The sequence below is a fragment of the Chelonoidis abingdonii genome, chromosome 1 (genome assembly GCF_003597395.2).
Source record: "Chelonoidis abingdonii isolate Lonesome George chromosome 1, CheloAbing_2.0, whole genome shotgun sequence".
Lineage (NCBI taxonomy): Eukaryota > Metazoa > Chordata > Testudines > Testudinidae > Chelonoidis > Chelonoidis abingdonii.
This window is the reverse complement of record NC_133769.1, coordinates 254,737,021-254,746,426: the sequence shown is the minus strand read 5'-3', so window position 1 is coordinate 254,746,426 and position 9,406 is coordinate 254,737,021.

Sequence of the window (9,406 nt, the reverse complement as noted above, 5' to 3'; positions counted from 1 at the left end):
ATTACACTGTGGGACAAATCACAGATGAATAATGACAAATGTTGATAAAGTCATGGATTTTATCCTCATTTGGACATCCTTGATTTGCTTGTCAGTTCCCTCTTCTGTCCTGTGTATACTGAGCCATATTCTTCCCTCAGTTATACCCACTCAACCCCATTGATTTGAATCAAATTGCCTGGCTAATGATGCTGTAAGCAGAATACGGTTCACTGTATATTTAATTACATTACAACAGTTATCCATTCAAGAAAACAGGAGGACACTGGTGAACCCTTTTGCAAAGACAACATCAATCATTTTACCAAGAAACAAAATTTCTTCCTACTGCAATACATCAGCCATTTCCTGACAAAATCCCAGACATTAAGTTTCCATGAGTTCAGAGGGCAGATACCAAGTGCAATTTCCACCTGTAGACACTGCTTTTGTTTTGTTTTAATTATTCCTTTTTTTCCAGTGGAATAGCAGAGTTTAATTAGACTCCTTATAGATTTCTTAGGCAATTTTTGAATATATATATTTCACCGTCTTGATTATGGTCCCCTTTAATTCATGAATGTCCCAAATTATGAGCATTGCATGGAATCAGTTGCCTTTGGCTATGTTTGGTATTATGTTACCTTCTGTTCAGTTAACGGTGTGTAGATAGGCACTGTAAAACCTCAAAGCTCTTTCTGCTGTTTTGGAATTGAGAAAGCAGAAACATAATTGCTTTTGTTGGATCACAATCCTGAATAGTAAAAGATTTTTTAAACATCTGCCCTTTCTTGGATCGGCTTTACATCTTCTCTCTTTTTTGTCTATTGTTCATTATTCTGCATTATATTCATTAATGAAAAAATCTTTCCATGACAATATTTTCATGACTGGGATTCAATGCATTTAATCTGATCTAGCCAAACAGAAGCCCTTTAATAGAATGTGACAATATATGTTAATTCTATGAGGTTTGTATTTCATACTTGTTCTGTATAATAGCTGATCTGCCGTGCATACAATCTCTACTCCCATAGCTTACAGATTTTTAACAGAGCCAAATTCTGCCTCATGAGATGAATTTGCAACACCTAGTGAAGTCAATGGGAGTTCTGTGCATGTATGGGAAAGCATAATTTGGAGCCTTAATCCTGCTCCCATTCAAGTCAATGCCAAAACACATATTGTCTCAAATCTGGCCAAGACCAGGCACTAGGGTTGTTACATCTAACAAGAGATTCACTCTGACAGGAGAATTTGCAGGTATCACTACATGCTTTTTTCTCCTTTCCGTTCTATCTCTAATCGAATGACTTGATGCATCTCTCTTCTTTTCTAGTACTGCTGTCAAATAGCTGTCATGATATTAACATCCATTCCCTGAGAAATTTAACAGCAAGAAATAATGTCGATCCCCAAGTGGACCAGCATAATCTGTTGATTCCACAGAGAATCTCTCTCTCTTTTTAAAATACACTGGAATTAAGGAATGTGCTCAGTATTTTAAAATAGAAAGGCAATAAAATAAATGGGGAATTTTCTTGAGTCTGATGTTAAAACAGTATTTAAAGGAATCTTAAGAGTTCTTCCAAATGACAGTGTACTTCATTATTTTTATTTGACTTGCGCATTATATTTGACATGAACACTGCAAATATTTCCATGCTACCTGTAAACCAGGCAAAACCAAAAGCTTTAGGATGGTGACTTTCCAGCTTGCTCATTGTATACATCTATGCAGCAATTAAACACCCGGGGGTGGCCCAGGTCATTGACTTGGGTTCATGGGGTTCAGGCTGTGGGGCTGTAAAATTGAGGACTGCAAAGTGGGAGGGTCCCAGAGTCCCAGCTCCATCCTGAGCCTGAATGGCTACACTGCAATTTTACAGCCCTGCAGCCTGAGCCCTGATAGCCTGACTCAGCTGGCCTGGACAGCCGCAGGTGTTTAATTGCTGTGTCGGCATAACCGTTTAAGTCTAGACTTTCAAAAGCGTGGAGGGCCAGATTTTCAAGCAGTCAGAAGTTACAACTGGGGACAGACCTCAAAGACACATAATCCCTCCAGGAGCTTCGGAAGGTATGCAGCGCTACACTGTAAACCATGGCAGCATGCAACCCCTTGAGGGTGTGACAAGGGGTCTGTCATAAGAGTGAGGCACCCAAGAGTGCTGGTAAGAGAAAGATACTACTCAGTGTTTCCCCTCCTGTTTACATGAAAAGGGAATGATTTTCAAATGGTTCCATCCCTGTCACACAGCAGGAGTCAGTGTCCACTTATAGAGAGGCTATTCTTGCAGGGTCCACTTTGGAATGGATACTGCCCATGGGGCCATTGGTAGGACTGAACTTGTGCCTGGCCACTGTGCAGCAATGCAAAGCTGGCAATGCTTTGTGCAGTCTCCTTCCCCTTAAACAATTGGCAGTGATCAAATATAATCTAGTCCTCATTCTTTGCCTTCAGTTTCTTTGATCTTATTTTGGAGCTATGTTGCTAAGGAAAAGAGATAACCATGGTTAATTGATTGATAGAAAATAAAGAGTCATAGCAAACATCTGGAGAGCCAGATGAGAACAAGCCATTGTTTGGTTTAATATCCTTATAACATTTTCTGTAAGTAGCTAAGCTGAAGGCAAGAGCCTTCATCATTTTTATTATGTTCTTATTCCAAAATATTAAATAGGCTGAAACAGCAGTGCTGGATGTATGTACCATCAACCAGATGTGATCTGAGAAATGAGGCTAGGTGGCTTATAAGGCCATTAAAGCCATATCATCACCTTTGCCTTTGCGAGTGGAAGGGGTGAACATCTGGTTGATTCAGGCATAGAAAGCGGGTGCAGAAGGGAGAAGTGCGATCTCTGGGGGTACCTTGGGGATGTGGAGCCACAGTTGGGAAGGGGATGGTACATGGGCCCATCCATAACTGAGTCAGAGGGACAGCCAATCTCTCTGTAGCATTGTACCTGTCTCAGCTCTACAGGGATTCCCTGTCTAACTCAATGCTCACTGTTTCAGCAGTAGTTTAAGAGGGCTCATTCTCCACACTTGGAACAATCCCTTGAAGCATGATTCTTGGGACAGCAAAGAGAGTGGGAAGCTATAGCTCCATGGATCCCTCAGGGTCACGCTCCCAGAGAAGCAGGGAAATATGATGGTGGAAGACAGCAGAGAGGCACAGGGCCTCCAGCCAGTTGGGTAAGACTTCTAGAGAGTTTCAGGAGATCTGTGTGTTCCACGAACTAAGCCTCCTGCCACACTCAGAACAAACTGAGAGAAATGCCATGGGTAAAAACACATGTCATGTGGGAGAAAGACCTGAACAGAGGACAACCTGACCCTAAAGACCACATAGATAGTAGCAGTAAAGGGGCTTATGCCTAACCTGCCTCAAATCTCTGAAGTTAAAGGTCCAGTTTTATTCCAATAATCATTATTTAATAAAAACAATAATTCACACATATATTGGACTGTTCATCAAAAAATGTCAAACTATTTTAGATACATTCATAAATCCTCACATGCCTCTGTAAGATAAAGAAGTATTATTCTTATTCCCTATTTTGCAGAGTGAGACTCATACAGAGAGTTTACGTGGCTTGCCTAAGTCACTCCTAAGCCTGTGCTTTAACTGCTAGACAATACTTTCTCTCATTTAATTTACTGTTAAATCAATAGTCATATCCCAAAACTATACACATCAGCTGACTGACTCCTTAATATATCTTCAGTGAATATGTACAATATGTGTATATGGCAATGACCATGTACAGAGATATATTGTTTTGACTATATGAGAGATTTGCTATTAACAAACATTGTTGCATCAAAAATGGACCTATGTTTTAGGAGACACCACTATTTTCTCTAATTGACACATCAGTTATGAGTCTATTACAACAGAAAGCTGTAGTACCAGTAAACTTCCACACTTCAGTTTTATATGATCAAATGTTATTGTAGGTTTAGGTGGACCATGTTGTCTCAAATTCCACAGAGATGTAATCCATATAAGAAAGGAAGGAAGAAAGGAAGGAAAAACATTTGGGCTATGCATGTCAAGCCACTGCTGATCTACTTTAAGGTCATCTAAGAACAATAGACAAATCTATTGCTATATAATGCATCTTTTTGCCATTTTTTCAGTACTCACTAATACTCAAACCCTTTGTTTGGAAAATAATACACTTAGTGTCATGAATCATACTACAAATACAGAGATGTAGGAGCTATTTTTAAACTAGTGTTGGTCCCAGTCCTGGAAGCCATCTGCATGCTAAACTCCCATTGACTTCTGCGGCAGTTCTCTGAATGGAGGGCACGCATGATGGAGCCCACCAAGCAGATGGTTCCCAGCATTTCTTATGTCGTTTTATATCATCTCTGCTCCATCTCTAGCTAGATAATCACTACTAAAGAAAGCCCCAGCTCTCAGCTTTTTGATAGACTGGGAAGGCCAAATAGCCTGCTACTTCTTTAGACCCTGTTTATTCTAGAAAGAGTTTGTTGATATAGGTATACTCATAGATCTGTGCCAGCATACCCTCCTAGTGTAGACACAGCTTATACCAGAAAAAGAGTGCTTTTGCTGGTATAGCTTGTGCCAGTTCCCTAAACAAAATAAGCTATAGTGACAAAAGGATTTTCTTCCATGGTAAGCTGCACTACACTAGACCTTTTGCCAGCATAGTTATGACAGTTAGGGGTTTAATTTTTTCACGCTCCTGTCCGACATGGCTATGCAGCAAACTTTTAAGTGTTGCCCATACACTTCTCATTGTAGGGGTGGCCTAGTTGTCTCTTTTAGCAAGTTATATGCAGAGGATGAAATGCTGTTGGAACTATATCACTGGAGGCTTGGCAGGCATATTTTGAAATTGTCCAGACTGACAGTTATTGCTGAGCTTTCTTTAATAGCACTCAATGGAAGAGAGAAGATGATGATATAAGAAAAACCAGCTATGCCAAAATACAATATATTTTGATGGACCCAGTTAAGTATGTCTGGATATTTGTAAGACAGATTGATGGGAAGGTTTGCAGAGGAGAGAAGATCACAGAAGTCCCTTTCAAAATTCAACTTCAGCTCTTCAGCTCTTCAGCTGACCTTTAGATGCTTACCTATACCTAACACAATACCACATCTTTGCCAGCTTGCCCAACACTAATTGTAATATAAAGATCAGGGTGAAACAGAAGATAGAAGACAAGCCGTCAGTCATGCAGAAAGTCTTGCAATAGTCAAATGAAAATGTCTGTATGATTATTTTTTAGCATGAGTCAGTGAATCAACTTATAGATTCTTTATATTCTTCCAAAAGAACTATTGCTGTTTTCATGCAAATGCATATTTTTATATTCTTGGAGTTTACACAAGTATTACTTGGGTATAGCACTAAAGATGTGATTCTGCAGACACCTTCTTTTGATCATATATGAGTGGGTCATATGATTAACATTTGGAACTGACACAACCCGTTGTGCACTTAAACATACAAACTACTCACTTTTTCCACCTGCATTCCCATCACAGTAACAAAATAGTAGAGAGATGGCAGGAAACTACCATATCAAGTACATCCTCTTGCATCTTCACCCAGGAATGTTATCATCTCACCTTCTAAACTTTCATTACATCTACTTTTTTAAAAAATTGTATTAACTTTTCCAGACACAGCAGAAAACAGTTTGTGACAGACCTCTCCCAATAACCCTTAAACCTATGAAAAAAAATTGTATTAATGAATTTTTTTACTACTTACAAAGCAATACAATAAAATATTGTTCAAATTATATAAAAAAATTTATTTCCTTTGATTCATGCGTGGAAATCTGGGTTTATCACTGGACATTCGCCATTCAGCACACAAGTCTGGGTGCCCATAGGGAACTTATTCTCCTCTCACACTGGTCAAAATCAGGAGAAACTCCATTTGAGTCAGCTGAGTTGCACTGATGTAAAATTAGTGTGAGTGAGTAGAGAATCAGGCCTCTACTTGTATAATGATGTGATAAAGTATTCTTCATAATTACATGCATGTAGCGAGGAGGCCTTCCTCAGAGAGTGACAGGGAGGGATCAAAACACGCCTCCTGTTGGGCAGAACCAGGAAAGCCATGTCTGCCTCACTGGAAGTGGAAGGGCGGGACAGGAAGTGGAAGTACAAAAGGCGGGTCCTGCAGCTTGGTTGTGGTGGAGCCACCACAAGAGATGGATGCATCTTGCCTGCTGCTGGAGCTTTCAGAGGAGCTGCCGGGGCTGCCTCCTGGCAGGCTGCTGGCTGAGCAAGGCACTGACAAGCGATTGGGGCTGCCGTTGGCTACCTACCTTGGGGAGACAGAGGACAACTACAACATGGAGATACCAAACCCTGGGGATGTAGGAAGTAGCCTAGGGAAACTAGACAACAGTTTGGTTGAGTGCTGACCTGATATGAGGTCAGCATGTTGTGGCTGGATCCTCACTGACCCAGTGGTGAACCACTCTGCCACTGTCAGGGCCTTGGGCTGGGACCTGGTGGAGTTGGGTGGGCCTGTGTCCCCTTACTCCTTGGCACCCCGCCCGTGGGTGGCAGCACCTCCATCTTAGGCCAGGAGGCCCATGGTACCCTACTGACCACCCCTGTCTGAGCCTCTAGACAGTGCTGGTGCTCACCCTTATCTGGGGCTCATAGACTGCTTAGCAACTCTGTCCTGATTGCAGGTCAGAGCCTACTGCCCCATGCTGCCCCGTGCTGACTGAGGGACAGAGCACTAATGCAGCTAATTCCCCACTTTGAGCTCACCTTTACACATACACGGCAGCAAGGTGGTGCTGTGGCCTCCCTCAGAGAGTGACAGTGAGGGATGGCCACAGAGCCTACAATACAGAAAAAAGTCATGTCCTGAAATATGAAAAAGAGTACACATTGTTATGGAGAATAGAGGGATATGGTTCTAAACTGTTCATTGTACCATTTTTTGTTGGCAACAGAAGTTTGAAAACAAGGAACTGCTTCTTCTCTCACTTATGCCAGCTTTACACTAATGTAACTCCATTGACTTCAGATGTGACATGGTCACATTTTGAAGGGGCTCCAATTTGAGCAGGCAGATGGGAATGGAATGCAGTGTTGCTAGCACTGCACTTGCAATGCTATCATTGCGTCCAAATTTGGGGGCTGCTCGGAATCTCACCAGATGACAAAGGAAATTTTGCCAGAACCACCTGCAGTTTCCCCCTTGGCTGATAGAGGCTGTTGTGCCACAGACAGACATAAGGGCTTACTTGTCCTCTGCCCTCTGACTGGCCAGAAGAGCTGCCCCTCTGAATTCTACAGCAGGGGCCTTACCGCACTCCACCTCATTCAGACAGGTGAAGTTGGGAAGCTGTTGGAGCCTGCCACAGGACGGAAGGCTAAGGAGTTGGAAAGGCTACAGGAGGTTACTGAGGGGAAAGGGCCTGTGAGGGGGGCAGGATCTTGCTGGGTGACAGGCCACAACTGCAGGAGCCTGCCAGGTGGGGGAGTAGGAGATCGCAGGAGCCTGCTGGGAAGATTGGAGGAGCAGGGAGGACTCTGTGCAGTGGGAGGGAGGCGAAGAGTCAGGGAAAAGTTGTATGGGGAGCTGGAGCATTGAATTGTTAACCTATGACTGTCTCACACACAGCAGGAGTGAGCAGAGGAAGGCCAAAAGATAGAAAAGAAAGAAAACTAACAAAAAAGCACAAATTATTTATTTTCTAAAAATTTTATGATTTTTAGGCCAATCTCTTGATTTTAGGATCTGGCTCATGATTTTTGAACTCATCAGGTTGGCATGTGAGCAATTTTGCAAACATGCAAGTAGGAGAGTCTTTGAAAAATTTCCCCTGAAAGTAGAGCAGAAGTAAAATTTGTTTCATTGTACTCCCATGTCTCTATCCATCAGTTGTGTCTTGTCTAATACTTAGACTGTAAGCTCTTTGGGGGCAGGGACTGTCTTTTTGTTCTGTATTTGTACAGTGCCTAGCACAGGAGGGGTCCAGGATTATGACTGTGGCTCCTAGCTACTCATAGACTTTAAGGTCAGAAGGGACCATTATGATCATCTGGTTTGACCTCCTGCACAACGCAGGCCATAGAATCTCACCCACCCACTCCTGTAACAAACCCCTAATCTGTGTCTGAGTCAGCAGTAGGCAATCTATGGCACGGTGCTGAAGGCAGCATGCAAGCTGATTTTCAGTGGCACTCACACTACCCAGGTCCTGGCCACCGGTCTAGGGGGGCTATGCATTTTAATTTAATTTTAAATGAAGCTTCTTAAACATTTTAAAAACCTTATTTACTTTACATACAACAATCATTTAGTTATATATTATAGACTTATAGAAAGAGACCTTCTAAAAATGTTAAAAAGTATTACTGGCATGCAAAACCTTAAATTAGAGTGAATAAAGGAAGACTTGGCACACCACTTCTGAAAGGTTGCCAACTCCTGGGCTGATTATTGAAGTCCTCAAATCGTGGTTTGAAGACCTCAAGGTGCAAAGAATCCTCCAGCAAGTGACTCGTGCCCCATGCTGATGAGGAAGGCAAAAAACTTCCAGGCTTCTGCCAATCTGCCTGGAAGAAATTCCTTCCCAACCCAAATATGGCGATCAGCTAAATCCTGAGCATGTGGGCAAGACTCACCAGCCAGCACCCAGGAAAGAATTCTTTGTAGTAACTCAGATCCCACCTCATCTAACATGCCATCACAGAGCATTGGGCATATTTACCTGCTAATAATCAAAGATGAATTAATTGCAAAATTAGGCTATCCCATCATGCCATCCCCTCCATAAACTTATCAAGCTTAGTCTTGAGCCGGTATGTCTTTTGCCCCACTACTCCTTGGAAGTCCTTCACTCCTCTAATGGTTGGAAACCTTCGTCTAATTTCAAGTCTAAACTTCTAGTGTCCAGTATATATCCATTTGTTCTTGTGCCACATTGGTACTGAGCTTAAATAATTCTCTCCTCCCTGATATTAATCCCTCTGATATATTATATAAGAGCATCATATCTCCCTCAGCCTTCTTTTGGTTAGGCTAAACAAGCCAAGCTTCTGAGTCTCCTTTCATAAGATAGGTTTTTCGTTCCTCAGATCATCCTAGTGGCCCTTCTCTGTACCTGTTCCAGTTTGAATTCATCCTTCTTAAACATGGAGACCAGAACTGACATAGTATTCCAGATGAGGTCTCACCAGTGCCTTGTATAACGGACTAACCACCTCCTTATCTTTACTGGAAATACCGCACCTGATGCATCCTAAAACCGCATTAGATTTTAATGGCCATATCACATGGTAGCTATAGTCATCCGTATCAAATTCGAGGTCTTCTCCTCTTGACTTTCACTAATGTGTCAATTTATACCAATTCTTGTATTAACTAATGTATGCCTTGCACTTTACTATTATTTATCCAT